Consider the following 22,559-nt stretch of genomic DNA (forward strand, 5'->3'; position numbering starts at 1 on the left):
GCATCCAGACTACATACGTAGATTGTGGTTGGGCAAATTGATTGTTTTGGATACATGGCAGTGTTATTTGTGAAGAGTATTAACTTTTACAAATGCATCAAAGTGCCTTGAACCTGGTCTCATTAGGCATAACATTTGCTAATGTTCGACAGGCATCTCCTTTACTTTTTTTTTCATAAAAAAAATCGAAAAGCCATCGTAAAGTGTTTTTATTGCAATAATAAAACTCCACATGTTTGCATGATGGTGGTGGAGGAGGCAGGGGAAGAGGCAACAGCAATTCTATTACCAAAACTCACTACGTGAGGGGAAAGATAGTCAGCAGGATGGCAGGAGGCTGTGGCAAGCAAACCAGCATCATATCTCAGTAAAGAACTCTCTAGAACTAGTGGGACCAGGGGGTGGTGGGAAGAGCCTATTGTGGTCCCCAAGTTTCAGGCAGAGAACCGTATCAACACCTTTGACTGTGGCTTTCTGATGGTTCAACCGTTGACACGCACTCAAGCTTCTTTATATGGTTTTACAGCATAAAAATGGGTTTTAATATAATGCAGAGCATTCACATCCTATGAGGGTCTGGCTTTCCCCATAAGGGCAGCATTTGGATTCGAAGGACAGCAAAAAGCCATCCTCTGTGTCTCTTGGTTCCATCCTGTCATCACCAGCACACTTGGCGTTCTGCCCTTCCTCACTGCTAACCAACTCCAAGGATTTCCCCCTACGCTAGTCATTCAAAGTTGAAACCCTAAGCCTGACTTTGCCTCTTCCCACTAGCACCCAGCAAAGAAGGGGTCCCACTCCCCCTTGCCTGGCTGCCTTTCCCTCTGATGGTTTCCTTCATGGGCCATTACTGGCCTTTGTCTCCTGCTAATGCCCCACCCAGCTAGCTCTGCCCAGCTGGCTTTACTCATTAGCATAACTAAATCCAGGGTTTTTTGTGTGTTTGGCCAATGTTAACCAAACCTTAATTAATTATAACTTTTACTACATCCAGGAAATATGGGAAGGATCTGGCACCCAGTAATTTAGAGGAACCTGCTTCCCCTCAAAAACAAGTCATGCCAGACAAATCTCATTTGTTTTTTAGATAGATTTAGAAGCTGTTAGATCAGGGGAATGCTGTAGACCAGGCATCCCCAAACTGCGGCCCTCCAGATATTTTGGCCTACAACTCCCATGATCCCTAGCTAACAGGACCAGTGGTTGGGGAAGATGGGAATTGTAGTCCAAAACATCTGGAGGGCCGAAGTTTGGGGATGCCTACTGTAGACATAGTGTATCTTGATTTCCCTAAGGCTTTTAGCAAAGTCCCCCATGATATTCCTGTGAGGAATCTGGTAAAAACTGGATTGAACAAAGTAATTGTTAGGTAGATTTGGAGCTGGTTGGCTGACCAAACCCAAAGAGTGCTCACTAATGGTTCCTCGTCATCCTGGAAAAAATGATAAGTGGATTGATGCAGGGTTCTGTACTAGGCCCATTGTTGTTCAACATCGTTATAAACGACTTGGATGAAGGTATCAAATTTGTAGGTGACAGCAAACTGGAGGGTAGATATTGCCACTGAAGACTGAAGCCGAATTCAAAATGACCGTAACAGATTGGAGAACTGGGCCAAAATTAATAAAATGAATGTTAATAGGGACAAATGTAAGGTTCTGCACTTAGGCATGAAGAACCAGCTGCACAAATAAGATGGGGGACACATGGCTTACTATCAGTACATGTGAAAAGGATCTAGGGGTCTTGGTGGACCAGAAGCTTAACGAGAGTCAACAGAGTGATGCAGTGGCAAAAAAAGCTAATGCTATTCCTAGGCTGCATCAACAGAAGTATAGTATCCAGATTAAGGGAAGGTATAGTACCACTTTATTCTGCCTTGGTCAGACCACACCTGGAATACTGTGACAAGTTCTGGGTGCCACAATTTAAGAAGGATATTGACAAGCTGGAACATGTGCAGAGCACATAAAGAGTTTGGAAACCAAGCCTTATGAGGAGTGTTTGAGGGAGTTGGGTATGTTTAGCCTGGAAAAGAGGAGACTGGGAGTAGATATGATGGCCATCTTCAAATATCTCAAGGGCATTTGAGGTCCCTTCCAACTCTACAATTCTATAATTCTATGATTGAAGATTTAAGGCTGCAGACCTGCGCTCACTAATTTGGAGTAAGCTCCATGGAAAACAATGGAACTTATGTCTGAGTAGACATGTATAGGATTAGACTCAGATGGTCAGAACAAAAGGAAATGCCTACTGGTAAGATCAAGAAAGACCAAAGTTGCTCCTTATATACAAATTCAAATACATTTGTTTCTGGACTACCCCAGTCTAATTTGAATGGGGGGAAATGGCGTTAACAGCTAAATAATGCTCATATGTGGATAAGCCTTAAGGCCTTGACTACAGCTTAGGCCTTTTACTGTGGAATACTGTATATCAGATTTCCTTTCGCAATTGCTTTTGTTCCTTGGCTTGCATCCTGCTTGTGATTTTCCAGGCACACGTGCTAAACTGTTGTTATTAGTTTTGGCACTTGCAAGAATAAACAGTATGTAACACTGGAAAGTCCCCAGTGCTCAGTGGTCCATTCCAGAAGTGTCTGGAAAAGCATCAACACAGACGTGAAACAGGGGCCATAACCAAAATCAAAACACACACACATAAAATCTAATATATTTTTTTAATCAGCTCAATCTATCATGCAATACAGTGGTACCTCGGGTTACAGACACCTCAGGTTACAGACACTTCAGGTTACAGACTCTGCTAACCCAGAAATAGTACCTCGGGTTGAGAACTTTACCTCAGGATGAGAACAGAAATCGCATGGCGGCAGCAGGAGGCCCCATTAGCTAAAGTGGTACCTCATGTTAAGAACAGTTTCAGGTTAAGAACATAAAAAAATTCCTTCAGTAGCACCTTAAAGACCAACTAAGTTTTTATTTTGGTATGAGCTTTCGTGTGCATGCACACGAAAGCTCATACCAAAATAAAAACTTAGTTGGTCTTTAAGGTGCTACTGAAGGAATTTTTTTTATTTTACTTCGACCCAGACCAACACGGCTACCTACCTGTAACCAGGTTAAGAACAGATCTCCAGAACGAATTAAGTTCTTAACCCACTGTACTTATTTAGGTTATCAACTTCAACTGTTTCAAAATCTGCCATTAGCATGTGCTAGCTTAATCATGAATAATACTTGTTGGAAGATATAACTATAGTTTAACATAACACCTTTAATTCTTTAACTTTCCCTCATTTATATGCAGACAACAAAAACAAAACACATCAGCCTATGCATAAAATTCCATGCAGTTTTAACTTCCTCTCAAGTAACAGCCCCTTTAAATATTATGCAAGCCATGTGCAAGCTGTCTTTCCATAGTTTAGCATTGCATGCACTTATTCACTTCTTGCCTTCCTCCTCCAGCATGGCTGCAACAAGAGTGGAAGCTTTCACTTCCATTTTCAGCTATCTGTGATTCCATGTTATGTCCAAGTCTGGGCAAAACAAAGTACAGTGGTACCTCAGTTTACAAACACAATTGGTTCCGGAAGTCTGTACTTAACCTGAAGCGTACTTAACCTGAAGCGAACTTTCCCATTGAAAGTAATGGAAAGTGGATTAATATGTTCCAGACGGGTCCGCGGAGTACTCAACCTGAAGCGTACTTAACCCGAGGTATGAGTGTAATTGGTTCTGGAAGTCTGTACTTAACCTGAAGCGTACTTAACCTGAAGTGAACTTTCCAAAGATCAAATCAGAAGCTGGGATGGCTTTCATAATTCTGGGACTATCCAAAGGCAATAAAAGAGTCTTTCTGCACGCAATCACGACCGCTAGGACCGTGACTGCAAAATATTGTAAAAGCAATACAACTCCCAGCAAAAGAAGAATGGCTCTTAAAGCTATGTGCATATCTTGAACTGGCTAAACATACAGAGTTAATAAGGAAGCATTCAAATGAGAGAATCAGGAGAGAATGGGATGTTTTTGTATATACAGTGGTACCTCGGTTTATGAACACAATTGCTTCCGGAAGTCTGTTCATAAACTGAAGCGTTCATAAACTGAAGTGAACTTTCCCATTGAAAGTAATGGAAAGTGGATTAATCCGTTCCAGACGGTCTGCGAAGTAACCATTCATAAACTGAAGCGAACTTTCCCATTGAAAGTAATGGAAAGTGGACTAATCTGTTCCAGATGGGTCCACGGAGTACTTAAACTGAAAGTACTCAAACCGAGGTGTACTTAAACCGAGGTATGACTGTAGATGTTAACTATGGTTTATTCAAACAGAAGTTATCATATTGAAATAAAGTAGCTACAGTTCCGAGTTCAGACATAACAAGAAACTATGGTACAGTAGTTTAAAACGGAAGTGAAAGCTTTTGATCTCATCACAGCAGTGCCAGCAAAGGAAAGGGGACAGGTTAGAGGAACCCCAAGCTTGTACGTGTATTGGGTAAAGTATGGTGACATGTGGAACCCTGGTCAATGCATGAAGAATTCCTATATTTTTATTTCAGAAGTCTTTATCTGGAAACATATCTTGCTGCTTCCTCCAATTTTCAGGAGATGGAGCTCATGTATTACAAATACCAGATTCCTCTTCATATATTTATGGTATTCTGTTTAATTTTTATCAATTCCTCACATACATCTAGTTCTGTCTGTGAGATGATTGCTATACCAAATAATTTTTCTGAGAAAATACTCTTTGAATATTTGAAATTGCTGTAAACTGAGAAATTGCTTAAACTGAGAAAATTGTTTGCAATCAAGCATATGGTATATCTAAGTTTGGTTTTAACCTTTTTTTTAAGGTGCAGTAGTTATAGGGAAAACAAGATAATCATTTGGAAGAAAGTAATATGTGAATGTATTTTATTTCAATGGGAGGTTTAAAAAAATGCAAAGAATTGGAGTTTTGAGCATAGTTTCTTGTATTAATAAGTTTTCAGTAGCTTTCATTACTAGCAACACATATCTTCTGGCATTATTGGGATAGTGGCAGTGGCACATTATGCATCAGGAGCATCAATTTGATTAATTCCCCAAGGCTTTGCACACGTGTGAGACTGCTCCTAGTATTAAAGACTCCAGCATGGAATCCAGATGTCTAGATGAATGTATTTTTCAAATGTCCAGATGAACATTCCAATCTGTGAGACACCTAGTGAACAAAAACTGGTGTGTGTGTGTCCCCCCATCCCATTCCCCATTTCAGTGTAGAAACATTTTTATTTGACATCCAGAGGATGATGTTTTCTGTTTTGAAACTCATTCATTTTTTAATGTGTTGATGTTTTAAGTTCCTGGGGGTACCCACCCCCTCCAAAAAAGGAACCAACATTATGCCCGGATCAGGTTTTGTGTCTTACTGTGTGCATACACACGTTAAGCTGTCTGAATTCCCATCTATGATTATTTTGACATTTAAACTTGCAAATTGTGACAACCTTCTCCTCCTCACTAGCTGTGTATTACAGTGTGTGCCACCTCTCTGATATGTATAGCTGGCGGAGCACTGCTTGCTTCCAAGAACAGACCAATTTATTTTATGCTCAGTGATTTGAGCGATGTCGGGAATTCAAGGCAAACCGTGCTGTCTAGGCAAACATGCTAATAGTGCTGCTTCAGTCCCTCCATTTATACACAAAGTCCAACTTACTTCAACACTGATGATGGGGCAACATCCTGCAATGTACCTGTTGGCAGTAGGCTAGGTTAGGAAACAGGTTAGCTGAAGGGGAAATGGTCGAGGTCTGCTTTCATCCCAGGCATTTGCTGCCTGAGGCAAGTGTCTCATTCTACCTAATGGTGAAGGTAAAGGGACCCCTGACCATTAGGTCCAGTCGTGACCGACTCTGGGGTTGCGGCGCTCATCTCGCTTTATTGGCCGAGGGAGCCGGTGTACAGCTTCCAAGTCATGTGGCTAGCATGACTAAGCTGCTTCTGGCAAACCAGAGCCGCGCATGGAAACACCATTTACCTTCCCGCTGGAGCGGTACCTATTTATCTACTTGCACTTTGACGTGCTTTCGAACTGCTAGGTTGGCAGGAGCAAGGACCAAGCAACGGGAGCTCACCCCATCACGGGGATTCGAACCGCAGACCTTCTGATCGGCAAGCCTAGGCTCTGTGGTTTAACCCACAGCGCCACCTAATGGTAGAGTGCCTCTAATAATGTCTATGATAGGGGTGATGAATCCCTGGCCTGCCAAGGCTTTCTCGGTGACATGCCAGACCTCCTCGTCCAGTTTTCCATTGTGTTGCAGCCCTGCCAGTATTCTTTCTCATCAGATCACCCTCATTATCTGATTAGCGGGGAGGGGTGATCTTCGAACCCATCATGGCACTAGGACTGAGGGGAGAAGGAGAATTATTTGCCTGTATGTGTCTGTGTCTTGTTTGTGCATATAGACTGTATAATATAATGATTTATCCAGCCCCTTGATTTATCCAGGGACATGATGAAGGATACGCTTGTGGCAATTATACCGTAGCTGGTTTAACAACGTCATTTTAGCCCCAGGGAACAAACATCAAGATCAGCACCTTTCAGGAACAGTCACAACACGAGACCAGACCTCATCAAGCAGCCTTACAAGGAAACGATGGGCCATTTTGTTTGTGGTTAATTACTGAGAAACAGGAGATTAATTTGCAGTTTAGAGATGCAAATAGGAGGAGCTCAGCTGCATGAAGCCTGCATTGCCATTAACAGCAATAAGAGAAGAAAAAGAGTGTTGTCTTCATGACAGCCCCCTCTCCAACAAGAGTCCTGTGTGGGGAGCGTTAGCCAAGCAAACGTGATGGGTTTCAGCTAGCCAACAATGAAATAATACAACTCCTCCATCATCTACCTACTGTATGGTGAATCCTTGATTGGATAAAAGCTGGTTTGTTTTGAAATTAGCTCTTCACATATTTTCAGTAATGCCTCGGCTGCAAAGATGAGTAAAGATTCTGATAGGAATCAGACCCCAACAAGGGAAGATATATGGGATCTACAGCCACTTAAATCTGTGATAAATCCTTTAGGCATTGCTGCCTCTGGCACTTGCCGGAGGTCATGATGGACAATCCAGAGAATAAGCAACAAAGAGCTTAACCGATTTCTTTTAGCATAAGGGCTCAGGCCACATTATCAGAAGCAATGAAATGTTTTCTGCAGTTGTGTGTGTGCGCGCGCATGCATGCATGCTTGCAAGCAAACAAACAAACACACTCATGGATTTTGTAAGCACGCTGGGGCCAAATGACTGTGAGGTGCCGCTTGTGACTGTTCTGTACAAGCAAAATTAAGCACAGTGATATTCACAACAACAATAATAGCGCAAAACGGTTGCCCCTGTCAGTTAATCCACAGAACGTTTGCTTTTCTTGGGTAAATAATTTGTTGTCACCTGTCTAAAGATTTGGGGAATAAATATTGATTATTTTTTAATGTAATGTTTCAGATCTACAGTACATGGAATCCACAAGTGCTAATTCCAGAGTAGTATGGCATGAGATCCAGCACTTCTTTTTCTACAAAAATAGCACTGATGGTAGGTAGGTAGGTAGGTAGGTAGGTAGGTAGGGAGAGAGAGAGAGAGAGAGAGAGAGAGAGAGAGAGAGAGAGAGAGAGAGAGAGAGAGAGAGAGAGATACAGGGCTGTCTTAAGCATAGCTGGCGCCCTGGCGCAAACTATCCCTCCGGCGCCCCCCTCACATTTCCGAGCGCGGCGCCTTGCGCCACCCAGCCTTGCCTTAGGGCCAGCCCTGGATAGATAGATAGATAGATAGATAGATAGATAGATAGATAGATAGATAGATAGATAGATAGATACTGTAGATAGATAGATAGATAGATCCCACCGCTGTATATTGACTGGATCATGGTCACACATTTCATGCACATGATATTGCTGTGCATCACACTGTGGCAGGGCCCATTCAGAAGTTGTTAGACGCCAGCTCCTCTCAGGTCCAGCCAGCATAGCCAATGGTCAGAGATCACGGGGACCAGGTGAGGGAGGGATAGCTTTAGCTACCCCAGTTTGAAAGCATAATTATTCAAAGCACTTCTTGCATTATATAGCTCAGTGGGTTACTTTCCATACCCTCGACTGCTTTGTCTACTACTCCATCTTATTTATTCCTTAATACAGTGAGCCAGAACACTTATTATCCTCTGTTAAAATAATAGCAATCTTTTGATATTTGAAACGGCGGGAAATCAGCATATTAAGATATTGTAAACAAGTTCTTAGTATATTATGCCAATCAAGTTAAAGGTCCCCACCTGCTGGGAAAGATGAGACTCCATATGGTTTCTGCTGGTAAAAAGATCCCTTGTGGTTTTGTATTACACTGTTAAAGTGCGGGGTCAATAAGCATGGCGCGTTCTTTCTTTTTTTGAGCCTTTTATCTGCCAATGTCCATTAAGTTTATAGGAAGCTAGATATGATCTGAGGAACTTCATGACATATGAACCTGTTCATAATTTTCCGAAGCTTGTTCTTGATTCTAATGCACATGATTAAGAGATAACTTCTCTTCCTGAAAGGTGTTTTTAATAATCGGAATAAACCATAATACAACTCCCACATCTCTCCTTCCTTTTGAATCTTTAAAAAAGTCTCAATCTAAAAAATTAAAAAATGTCTCGATCACAATTTCGGAACAGCACACACTGAAATGAATATATTGTTGTAAAGAGGCCTAGCCTAGGAAAACGTTGGTAATTTAAGGAGCAGATGGGGGGGGACCTGTTTATCTCAGCTGCACTACTTCAGACTGCAGGTGGAGGAATCATGTAACTGAATGCTATTCCACTCAAAATAAATAAATCCCTGCCTGGGAAATTTAGATATGAGAGGAAAGGGCTCCCTACTAGGCCAGCGGTCTTCCCCACAGCAGCTACTTTTCTATATTTTTATATGTATTCAGATATGTGAGCTGACACCTACAATCTTCAGTGGTACCTCTCAGAAGGCGATTTACCTGTATAAGAACTAGGCAATATAATCACTAAGCTCCTTGAGCAAACAAAACAGATAAAGCTGCTGAACTGTGGGGTAAGGAAAAGCCCCGTGCTTGGGATTTGGCAGCTATATCATCACATACACATATGCAAGCCTTTTCTGTTAAGTTCTAACCTGCCATCTTGACCTGCTTGCGACATCATCCCCACCACCCCCACCCCGATGTTCCCTTTCGTTTTCTCGGATAAATTATGGCAGCAAGAAATGTCAGCCCTGCAAACAGGAGTGCTTAGAAACAGAGAAATGTGTGAATGCTAGTTTAGAGGGCTGAAAAGGCCAAAATAAAATGTTTGGCCTTCAAATAATAGACCGTAGTTTTGTGGTGAAAAGAAACAGATTCATCAATCTACTGGGAAAAAATGTATCGCTTTCATTCTCTCTCACACACCCCTTTCAATATAGCCCTTAAGATTATTGTTAAATACCTGAAAATATGTGAGTAATATCTCTCGACCTTTTTTTACAAAAAAAAAAAACAACTAGCAGGGGATGGGTTTAAAGGGCAGAGGGGGCATTTTTAATAGTCTCTTTCAGGGCCAGCCCTAGACATTTTTCTGCCTGAAGCAGAGCAGAAAATGGCGCGGATACATCCCAAGAATAGTCTGCGTGGTAGTCAAGACCAGCTGAGTAATTTTGGACCTGAGGTAAAAAGTCCCACAAGGATCGATCCCCCCCCCCATCGTGATGGTAAGAAGAAATAAATAAATCGTGTCACAACCGTTTGCCTCCCATTCATGAAAGGCAAAAGCAGTGGCCTGAGGCAGCCACCTCATCCGTCTAATGATAGGGCCGGTCCTCACTTTCTTCATCCTGTCTACTGTGTCCCACCTGTGCTTCCATTGCCTCAGTTCTTCAGGGAACTGAGAGTGTGGATACAGATTCACTGGACAGACCAGGTTCAAAAATCACCATTCAGACATTAGACACACTTGGACCAATCACTCACTCTCTCACCCTATTCTGCTTCACAGGATTGTTGTGAGGATAAAACATATGCACTACCCTGGGCTCTTGGTGGGCCGCTGGTTTAAAAATCAAATAAAACACCATCGTTCTGAACAAAATTAATGCACCTAAATTGACTGAATGTTTGTGAGGTGAATTCAAAATAAGCCCTGTTCTGTATTATAGTCATCAAATGATAAAATCAGTGTTTCTATTGAAACCAGTTTGATTTCCCTGTCTTCCTAGTTCCCAGGCGCAATTTCTGGCGTCGAGGCATGCGCAGAAGTGATTTCCGGCGCCGTGGACATGCACAGACACGATTTCTGGCATCGTACTGTGCCAGCCCAGCCCATGGAGGATCTCCGCGGTAGTGATCTGGCCGATGCCTGGTAAGCCTTGTCGACGCCTGATTTGGATTGTAGACAAGTGTTAAAGCTCTCATTAATACTTAACAAGGTGTCAGGCTGTATGATAGCAAAAATATACACATTATTATGGTAAAAATTCCAGAAAATAGAAGCAGAGGGGGAAATTGAAGCCTGCCTAGATAGACACACACACACACACACACACACACACACACACACACACACACAAATTTCTTTATTTTGTTATTCATTAGCACCTTTCTGAAATGTCAGTTTATATCCTTAATCATATATATATATATATATATATATATATATATATATATATATATATATATATATGATTAAGGATATAAACTTATATATATATATATTATATATATAAACAGTCGTACCTTGGAAGCTGAATGTCTTGGCTCCCAAACAAATTGGGATGTCTTGGCTCCCAAACAAAATGGGATGTCTTGGCTCCCAAACAAATGATTGAAACCCGGAAGTGAGTGTTCCAGTTTTTGAACGATTTTTGAAAGCCGAATGTCCAGCACTGCTTCCGCAGCTTCCCTTTATTCCCACAATAAAATTAATCTTTATTAATTATTTTCTAACATAAACAGAAAGCAAACAGAAAGCAAAAAGAAACAAATACAGAGTACAAAATATTCACATTTGAAAACAAAAAACAAACAGAAAAAAAGAAAACACACCTCCACCCCACCCCCTCCACCTTGTGTGACTTCCAGCCTTCGCTATATTACGGCTTATATATCTTTGTTACAATGCATACTCTTTACTATATTTTTCTTTTCCTTTAGATATTTTTTGGGGGCCCTTCACACATCTGCTATGAGATTGACTTTTTCTACCCATTTCATTAAATATTGTTTTAACATTTTCCAATCTTTATCCATTCTCTCATCATTTAACCCCTTCATTTCTCTGGCTTTTATTGCTAAATTTTGATATGTTATCAATTTGACTAGCCAATCCTCCTTACTGGGTACTTTGTCGCTCTTCCAATTTTTCGTGATAAGAAGTCTACCAGCTACCATTGCATACATCATCAAACATCTATCTCTGGCCTTAATTTCTTCACTTAACATTCCTAATAGAAATATTTCTGGTTCTTTCTTGAAAGAATATTTAACTTTTTTTTCAAATCTTTATATATTTCTTCCCAAAAGCTCTGAATTTTTTTACAATGCCACCATACATGCAGATAGGTACCGACTTCTTCCTGACACCTCCAACATATATTGCTACTACCTTTGTATATTTTCGCCAATTTTACTGGTGTTAGGTACCACCTATATTGCATTTTGAGCACGTTTTCTTTCAACTCCTGTTTTCACAATATTTCCAATTTTTCATACATAATTACTTTCCCCAAATCTTGTGCCCAGCTAATAATAACTTCCTTTGACTGTTCATCTTTTGTTTCCCACTCTAATAATAGCTCATATAAATTTGTTATATTTTTATCTTTCCCCTCTAATAATATTTTGTCTAATTTGGAAATTTCTTTTTCAAAGCCAATTTTATTATCCTTTTGAAATCTTTGATTGATTTGAAAATATTGTAACCAAACATTGAAATATTATTTGATTTCATTATATTCTTTTAATTTTAATTTCCCATCAACCTCCTCTAATAATTCTTTATACACTGGCCAATTTTCTCCCATGTTCACTCTCTTCACTGCTACTACCTCCATAGGTGATGCCCACCACGATGTTTTTGGCTCCAATATGCCTTGATGTTTCCTCCAAATTTTTTACAAGGATTTTCTTATGATATTGTTCATAAAATTACTATGTACCTTAATCTTTTCTTCCAGCAAATATGTGTACCATCCAAAACATAAACCCACTCCTTCTAAATCCAACACATCGGTATTTTTTAATTCTATCCAATCCTTTATCCACATCAAACCGGCCGCATCATGATAAAACTCCAGACCTGGCAGATTAAACCCTCCTCTCTCCTTTTTATCTATCAATAATTTGTACTTTATTCTTGGTTTTTTGCCATTCCATATAAATTTTGATATGTCCTTTTTCCAATCTTTAAAGCATCTTGTGCCTCCTAAAATCGGTAAATATTGGAAGAGGTATATCATCCTTGGTAAAATGTTCATCGTTATAACTGATACTCTGCCTAATAATGAATTTTTAAATTTAGACCAATTTTTCAATTTCTGCTTAATTTATTTCCATACTTTTTCATAATTTTCTTGATACAAATCGATAATTTTAGTTGTCATGTGTATTCCCAGATATTTCATTTTTTTCTAATTTCAATGCCCGTAATTTCCTGCAAATTATTTTTTCCTTATTTTCCAAATTCTTTACTAATATGCAACTTTTCTTATAATTTATTTTGAAGCCTGCTAATTTCCCATATTCAATTATTATTTTTAAGTGCGTTTGGAATGCTTTTTAGGTTCTCAGTGGTGATGATTACGTCATCAGCAAATGCTCTTACTTTATATCTTTTGGTTCCAATCTTGATGCCATCTCCTTTAATTTTTCCATTTATGACTAATTTTGCTCTCTGATTTTGATATATGGCCTTCCAAGCCGTTCTCCTATATCTAATTCTTTTAAGATTTTTTCTAAGAACATCCACGATACGTTATTGAATGCTTTTTCAGCATCGATTGACATTGCAGCCTGTTTTCCCCTATCATTTTCTAGGCATTCAAAAATATTTATTATATTCCTTACATTATCTTTCATCTGCCTCCCTTTCACAATCCTGCCTGATTCTCATGGAGTATATCTTTTAATATAAAATTTAATCTTTTGGTCAATATTTCTGCATAAATTTTGTAATCACAATTAAGCAATGAAATAGGTCTATAATTTGTTGGTAGCTCTAGATCTGTGTTCTGTTTTGGTAGTAATGTTATCATGGCCTCTCTCCAGTTATCTGGCATAGTGCCTTTTATTAGAATCTCATTCATTAAAAATTTTAAAGGGGTTATTAATATTTTTTTCTAAGCTTTTATAATATTCTATTGGGATCCCATCTGGACCTGGCATTTTCCCAATCTTCATCTTCTGTATTACTTCTTTTATTTCTATTTCCGTAAAAGCCTCATTTATTGATTTAATTTTTTCCACAGGTATCTTTGGTAATTTATATCGACATATGAATTATTCTATTTCCTGCTCATTTATTTCCTTTTGATATAAATTTGTATAATTTTTTTGAATACTTTCCTTATTTCTTGTGGCTTATGTATAATTTCTCCTTCTACTCTTAATCTATTTATTAATCTTTCATTTTTCCTTTCTTTAATTGCCATGCTAAGATTTTTCCAGGCTTATTTGCCCACTCGAAATTGGCAGTGGCTTCCACAGCTTCCAATTGGCTGCAGGGCACTCCTGCAGCCAATTGGAAGCCACGCTTTGGTTTTTGAACGGTTCTGGGAGTCAAACTGACTCCTGGAAGGCATTCTGTTCGAAAACCAAGGTACCACTGTAATTTGAATAAGGCCACATTGTTTTGATGATGCTACAGCTTAAATAAATAGCAAGAAATAAATATGCAGGGCTTTGTAAAGCTTCATGTTTTCCTACATTTAGACGCCACCCAGCATCCAATTGGCATGGTAATATTGCATTTTATTTTGCTCGTCCAAACTCTGAATTGCACATCAGAAAACAAATATTTTTGAACTTTGAGACGAGTCTTAGATGAGCTTCTAACATATCAGAAGGTTAGCATTCAGAAAGACCTTGCCAAGTGCCTTGACTTTCAAGAGAGCCTTGACTGGGCATTCTGCCATTTTAATAGAGAAATACCAAAGAGGTGAACCTTGCAACTTGCCAAATATGTGGAGACAGTTGGACACTCCTGTGAACTTCATTCTCATGTTTCCACACCTCTATCTTGCTTGCTAGGCTCCATACATATTCTAGCAATCGTGTATTATATTGGCTTTTGCATGATGGAATCAACCCATTTACTTTCCCACCTATTAGCAGAGGGGGTGGTGGTGGATATAACTCACCATAAATGAGTTTTGACAGGACCATTGATTTCCTGACTGAAGAAATAGGTGTACCTTTTCATTTTGTCTACCTTGTTGCCAGTGTCTGCGCTCCAGTTGTCTCAGAGGATCAATAGAAAGTCTCTTCTATGGTTATGACTGGGGCTGTGGTTTGTCAATTAAATGGCACAGCACAGCAGGATTTAGGAGAACATTGCTCACAGGGAGCCATGTCTGAGAGCTAGAAACCGAGCGGTAGGAACGCTTTCCCCACTTGGTGCTCCTCTGCCGGGAACACTTGTCAGTCACAAACAACTGAAAATAGCAGAGTGAGCTCATAGTGCAGCTGCTAAAAAAAACATAGCCAACAAGTGCTCTGGGTTATGGGGTTCTAAAGCCGGCAGAAGAGAAGCCGCAGGGAGCAGGGAAAGTCAAGCTTAGTAGCCTCAAATTTGGTTTCACATTCTATACTTGACGGTATGAAACTCTACATTGCTGATGGCGTGCTCCAAGTCATGGGGTGAAGAAAAACTTGTAGAAGCAGATTTGTTATAATTTACTGTATTATAAAAACTACAACCCATCCTTCAAATAGTGTCTCAGGGTATGAATAATAATAATAATAATTTATTATTTCTACCCCACCCATCTGGCTGGATTCCCCAGCAAAATGATAGTACAGTAAAAGCATTTAGAAAGCATAAGCACAGACGTTAAAAGAAATGGGGTTTGAAATCTAAAGAAGAGCAGCGTACAAACTTCATACCAATAAAACGGTTTTAAACTGAAATTATTATTATTATTATTATTATTAATTTTATTTATACCCTCCCAGACACACACATCTGGCTGGGTTTCCCCAGCCACTCTGGGGAAGGTGTGGGAGGAAAGAACAAAAAGGAGAGTTCATTTACTTTGTTGTAGAAGTTGCTCAGGATTGAGCTCCACACTGGAAATATATCCTAAGCCAATGGAGTGCAGCGTTGTGTACAACAGAATTTTAATTTCAGTACAACAGAATTAGCAGAATTTGTGCTGTGAACTTGGCAAATGCAGTTTACTTGTAAAATCGGAAGCATGTTGCGGAGAAAAGTTTCTTGAAAATAAAAGAACGAACAATCCTAACATAGTTCCAGTAATTCTACTAGAAAAAAATTTAATGGTAAGGTAACAGTCACACATATTATGTTTGACTGCCAAGAGATGGAAACTAAGAGAAAGCTTATTTATTTATAAAGATTTTTTTTTTTGGAGGAGAGGGGTTAAATGTGTTGCCAGATAAACGAAGCTTTTGCCATCTGCAAAGTGGATATTTTGTCATCGGTAACACAGCTGGCTTGGCGACAGATACAAAAGTTTTTTACCATCAGTGAAATGGGTGGTTTGTGACTGGCCATGTGTGTATTAGAGTTAGGGATGGTTAGGATTAGGGTTGTTTGGAGATTCATTTCCCGTGTGCAGTCATAGGTTTATTGTCTGTCATATGACTGTATGTGTTTTCATTCCACAGAGTGGAAGTGACGTAGACAGGATGTTTGTCTTACTGTGTTCCTAAGTGGAACTGTTGTTCCTTTGTTCTTTCTCTTTGCTGTGTGAAGCTAGAGAGAGAGCCATGATGAAGAGCTCCGTGTGTGTTTATATGTAAATAAAGTAGATTAGCAAAGATGCTGTGCTACTGAGTTCTGTTACGCAACTGCACAACCTCTGCGGATCCCTAAAGTGTGCTAGTGTCGCTGTGGTGTTCGGACTGGAGAATGCTTATGAAGCTCCTGAACCATCGCCCAGGAGGGGGGAGAACATGCCAGCTGGGCATGTGTCTCTGCCAGGGTCCTACTCATAAGTAGGCCTTTTCCTGACAAGGGTTAGGGTGTGGGTGCACCAGCAGCCATTTTGTGACATCTTTATAAATGACTTGGATGAAGGAGTTGAGGGGATGCTCATCAAATTTGTAGATGACACCAAACTGGGAGGGGAAGCTAATACCGCAGAACTGGAATCAGAATTCAAAATTAAATCAACAGATTGGAGAACTGGGCCAAACTAATGAAATGAATTTCAATAGGGACATTAAGGTTCTGCACTTAGGCAGGAAGAACCAGATGCACAAATAAGATGGGGGACACATGGCTTACTAGTAGTACATGTGAAAAGGATGAAGGGGTCTTAGTGGATTACAAGCTTAACATGAGTCAACAGTGTGATGTAGCAGCTGTTGTTGTTTAGTCGTTTAGTCGTGTCCGACTCTTCGTGACCCCATGGACCATAGCACGCCAGGCACTCCTGTCTTGCACTGCCTCCCGCAGTTTGGTCAAACTCATGTTCGTAGCTTCGAGAACACTGTCCAACCATCTCGTCCTCTGTCGTCCCCTTCTCCTAGTGCCCTCAATCTTTCCCAACATCAGGGTCTTTTCCAAGGATTCTTCTCTTCTCATGAGGTGGCCAAAGTATTGGAGCCTCAGCTTCACGATCTGTCCTTCCAGGGAGCACTCAGGGCTGATTTCCTTAAGAATGGATAGGTTTGATCTTCTAGCAGTCCATGGGACTCTCAAGAGTCTCCTCCAGCACCATAATTCAAAAGCATCAATTCTTCGGCGATCAGCCTTCTTTATGGTCCAGCTCTCACTTCCATACATCACTACTGGGAAAACCATAGCTTTAACTATACGGACCTTTGTCGGCAAGGTGATGTCTCTGCTTTTTAAGATGCTGTCTAGGTTTGTCATTGCTTTTCTCCCAAGAAGCAGGCGTCTTTTAATTTCGTGACTGCTGTCACCATCTGCAGTGATCAAGGAGCCCAAGAAAGTAAAATCTCTCACTGCCTCCATTTCTTCCCCTTCTATTTGCCAGGAGGTGATGGGACCAGTGGCCATGATCTTGGTTTTTTTGATGTTGAGCTTCAGACCATATTTTGCGCTCTCCTCTTTCACCCTCATTAAAAGGTTCTTTAATTCCTCCTTGCTTTCTGCCATCAAGGTTGTGTCATCTGCATATCTGAGGTTGTTGATATTTCTTCCGGCAATCTTAATTCCGGCTTGGGATTCATCTAGTCCAGCCTTTCGCATGATGAATTCTGCATATAAGTTAAATAAGCAGGGAGACAATATACAACCTTGTCGTACTCCTTTCCCAATTTTGAACCAATCAGTTGTTCCATATCCAGTTCTAACTGTAGCTTCTTGTCCCACATAGAGATTTATCAGGAGACAGATGAGGTGATCAGGCACTCCCATTTCTTTAAGAACTTGCCATAGTTTGCTGTGGTCGACACAGTCAAAGGCTTTTGCATAGTCAATGAAGCAGAAGTAGACGTTTTTCTGGAACTCTCTAGCTTTCTCCATAATCCAGCGCATGTTTGCTATTTGGTCTCTGGTTCCTCTGCCCTTTCGAAATCCAGCTTGCACTTCTGGGAGTTCTCGGTCCACATACTGCCTAAGCCTGCCTTGTAGAATTTTAAGCATAACCTTGCTAGCGTGTGAAATGAGCGCAATTGTGCGGTAGTTGGAGCATTCTTTGGCACTGCCCTTCTTTGGAATTGGGATGTAGACTGATCTTCTCCAATCCTCTGGCCATTGCTGAGTTTTCCAAACTTGCTGGCATATTGGGTGTAGCACCTTAACAGCATCATCTTTTAAAATTTTAAATAGTTCAGCTGGAATATCATCACTTCCACTGGCCTTGTTATTAGCAGTGCTTTCTAAGGCCCATTTGACTTCACTCTCCAAGATGTCTGGCTCAAGGTCAGCAACCACACTACCTGGGGTGTACGAGACCTCCATATCTTTCTGGTATAATTCCTCTGTGTATTCCTGCCACCTCTTCTTGATGTCTTCTGCTTCTGTTAGGTCCTTACCGCTTTTGTCCTTGATTATGGTAATCTTTGTACGAAATGTTCCTTTCATATCTCCAATTTTCTTGAACAGATCTCTGGTTTTCCCCATTCTATTGTTTTCCTCTATTTCTTTGCATTGCTCATTTAAGAAGACCCTCTTGTCTCTCCTTGCTGTTTTTTGGAAATCTGCATTCAGTTTCCTGTATCTTTCCCTATCTCCCTTGCATTTTGCTTGCCTCCTCTCCTCCGCTATTTGTAAGGCCTCGTTGGACAGCCATTTTGCTTTCTTGCATTTCCTTTTCCTTGGGATGGTTTTCGTTGCTGCCTCCTGTATAATGTTACGAGCCTCCATCCATAGTTCTTCAGGCACTCTGTCCACCAAATCTAAATCCTTAAACCTGTTCCTCACTTCCACTGTGTATTCATAAGGGATTTGATTCAGATTGTATCTTACTGGCCCAGTGGTTTTTCCTACTTTCTTCAGTTTAAGCTGGAATTTTGCTATAAGAAGCTGATGATCTGAGTTACAGTCAGCTCCAGGTCTTGTTTTTGCTGACTGTATAGAGCTTCTCCATCTTTGGCTGCAGAGAATATAATCAATCTGATTTCGATGCTGCCCATTTGGTGATATCCATGTGTAGAGTCGTCTCTTGTGTTGTTGGAAGAGAGTGTTTGTGATGACCAGCTTGTTCTCTTGACAGAACTCTATTAGCCTTTGCCCTGCTTCATTTTGAACTCCAAGGCCAAACTTGCCAGTTGTTCCTTTTATCTCTTGATTCCCTACTTTAGCATTCCAATCCCCTGTAATGAGAAGAACATCCTTCTTTGGTGTCATTTCTAGAAGGTGTTGTAGGTCTTCATAGAATTGGTCAATTTCACTTTCTTCAGCACCGGTAGTTGGTGCATAAACTTGGATTACCGTGATGTTAAAAGGTCTGCCTTGGATTCGTATCGAGATCATTCTGTCATTTTTGAGATTGCATCCCATTACAGCTTTTGCCACTCTTTTGTTGACTATGAGGGCCACTCCATTTCTACTACAGGATTCTTGCCCACAATAGTAGATATGATAGTCACCCGAACTGAATTCGCCCATTCCCTTCCATTTTAGTTCACTGATGCCCAGGATGTCGATATTTATTCTTGTCATCTCATTTTTGACCACATCCAGCTTACCTCCATTCATGGTTCTTACATTCCAGGTTCCTATGCAATATTTTTCTTTACAGCATTGGACTTTCCTTTCGCTTCCAGGCATATCCGCAACTGAGCGTCCTTTCGGCTTTGGCCCAGCCGCTTCATCAGCTCTGAATCTACTTGTACTTGTCCTCCGCTCTTCCTCAGTAGCATGTTGGATGCCTTCCGACCTGAGGGGCTCATCTTCCAGCGTCATAACTTTTATATGCCTGTTGTCTTTGTCCATGGAGTTTTCTTGGCAGGGATACTGGAGTGGCTTGCCAGTTCCTTCTCCAGGTGGATCACGTTTAGTCAAAACTCTCCACTATGACCTGTCCATCTTGGGTGGCCCTGCATGGCATAGCTCATAGCTTCTCTGAGTTATTCAAGCCCCTTCGCCACGACAAGGCATTGATCCATGATGTAGCAGCAAATAAAACCTAATGCTGTTCTAGGTAGCATCAACAGAGGTATAGTGTCCAGATCAAGGGAAATAATAGTACCACTTTATTCTGCCTTGGTCAGGATACTGTGTCCAGTTCTGGGTGCCACAATTTAAGAATATTGACAAGCTGGAACTAAGATGATCAAGGGTCTGGAAACCAAGCCGTATGAGGAACAGTTGAAGGAGCTGGGTATGTTTAGCCTGGAAAAGAGACTGAGAACAGTTATGATAGCCATCTTCAAATATTTCAAGGGCTGTCACGTGGAAGAGAGAGCAAACTTGTTTTCTCCAGCTCTGGAGGGTAGAACTCGAACCAATGGCTTCAATTCACAAGAAAGGAGATTCCAACTAAACATCAGAAAAAAGCTTTCTGACATTAAGAGCTGTTCAACAGTGGAACTGTCTCCCTCTGGAGTTTGCGGACTCATCTTCCTTGAAGGTTTTTCAGCAGAGGTTGAATGGCCATTTGTCATGGATGCTTTAACTGAGATTTCCTTTGGGGTCCCTTCCAACTCCACAATTAATAATAATAATAATAATAATAATAAATTTTTATTTATACCCAGCCCTCCCCACTCAAAACGGGCTCAGGGCAGCTAACACCAATACAATTACAATAAGACGTAAAAGAAAACAATTAATTCAAATACAGATTAAAATACAATACTGTATTAAAATTTAAAATGCAGCCTAATTTTAAGTAGTCTAATTCTAAGATTCTATAAGAGCAGCCCAACTTTCTGTTCTCCCAGAGGCCAACCAAATGCCTGTGAGAAGACCACCAAGCAGGGAATGAAAGAAGTATGTTCCTGTCTGCCCAAAATCTGCAATGGTGACAACTTACACAATTCTCAAAATTCCAAATGAGCCCATAGGTTCAAGAGGTTGTGGAGCTGTGTTACACAGGAAGAAAGTTGTTAAGCTACAGGGATGCAATTTGCATCTTGCTAATGGGCCAACTCCTTGAAGGCAGAATCAAACAGTATCCCTGCTGAAGTTTTCTCTACAGGGCAAAAAAGTTTCCTTTCAAGTATAGTAATACCTGTGTTATGTTCCATGGAGAACACCGGGAGGGCAAGGACAAAATGGTGGGCACCATGGCAGTGAGCAGCTCCTGAAGCCAGCCAGAGCCAACTGCGCTACCAGGCTGGCTCTGGGCTGCTGAGACTGCTGCTGCCACTGCCACTGCCGAGTGGGAACCAGGGACGCCCAGCATGTCAACTGGGGGAACCGCTGACACACACCCCATGACCCAAATTGAGCCAGGAGTGAGAGCACCCGGCCACCCGGCTGACTGCCCAGCGGCACTTTGGGGTCAGGAAAATCCTGAAGCCGATGCAGGGACGAGGAGAGGAGGAGGAGAAGGGAGAGAGAAAAAGAGGAAGGAGAAAAAAGAGGGGAGCCCCGACCTTGCTGTGTCATGTAGGAGGTAGGAGAGCACCGGGAGCACAAGGACACGTGGCTGAGCCCAGGCACGACCCGAGCCTACTCCATGGTGGCTAGCACTCCAAGAGCAGGCCAGGGCCCAGAGGAAGGCTGCACAACAGAGGAGACCACAGAAAAGAAGGTATTACTTTTTTAAAAAAAACATTTTAAAAAAGTAACTTTCCCCCCTATTTTTTTTAAAAAAAGTGTTCCTGGATTCTTTGAAAAAAATCTGGAAACCTTACCTTATGCTGGCCCTCGCCCCACCCCCATAGGCCTGAGATGGGGGCAGGGTGATGGCCTCCCTGGAACAAAGGTGGGTGGCTCACCTGTACCAGCCCACGCAATGTCGCAAACTCCGCCCACCCAAGGTGTGTGGAAATTGTGGGATTGCATGAGTGTGTATGCTGTGGCAGGCAAATTTGGCAAGGATGAGTCCAGCATACGTAGCATCAAGATCCGGGAGATCGGGCAGCAGTGGCAGCGAGTATCTGTACACCTACAACTGCCAAGGTCCCCAGCCATGTGTGAGACAAGGCACATGAGGCACTGAATCTGTGGCTAGAGGACATGAACTGCCAGCATATCCCCACCGATGGCAGCACCTTGCAGGAAGATAAGGGTGCTCTGTTCTAATTTAATTTTTTAAAAGCAGCAGCAAACATTTGACACATATCTTTGCTAAGGAATCAGCACTTGTACAGCTGCGTCAAGGTAAGAGTGGTGTAGGATTTCACAGGGAAAAACGTTCATTTTTGAGTTTACATCTCAGACAAGCACTATATGAATCTAACACAGGTACAAATTTTTGGCTCTATGGAAGAAAATAACAGTTGAGCCCAGTGCCGACTTCTGAAGGGACAGTAGCTCGAAGGTCACACACTGAGGTCGTTATCAGAAGATGGCAGGGAATGAAGCTGGGACCTTTGTCATACAATGCACATTCTCTAACAGAACTACAGCACTTCCGCAACGTGTGCTTCTCAGAGGTTAAAGATGCTTAAAGCAGACATTCCCCAAGTCCTCAGATTACTGTTTTGCTAGCTACACACCATTTTGAAGTATAAAGCACCAACACGAATTTAAAACATACCGGTATTTTATTGAAATATTTGTGTTCCATCAAAAGTGCTTGACTCAAGATACGCTGCAGACCACTACAATCTGTAAGAACTGCATGTTTTAACCAGGTTATTTGGGGTTACAGAAGGGATGGCCAGCTGGCAGGCTGTGGCCTGGATGCAGAGTGCAGAGAAAGTATGTGTCGTCCTAGATGATCGTATCATATTTTATTCAAGGTGCACCAAGCAGAGGGACGGGGGACTGTTGCCCAGTGTT

Source organism: Zootoca vivipara, chromosome 9 (genome assembly GCF_965207765.1).
Source record: "Zootoca vivipara chromosome 9, rZooViv2.hap1.1, whole genome shotgun sequence".
Classification (NCBI taxonomy): domain Eukaryota; kingdom Metazoa; phylum Chordata; class Lepidosauria; order Squamata; family Lacertidae; genus Zootoca; species Zootoca vivipara.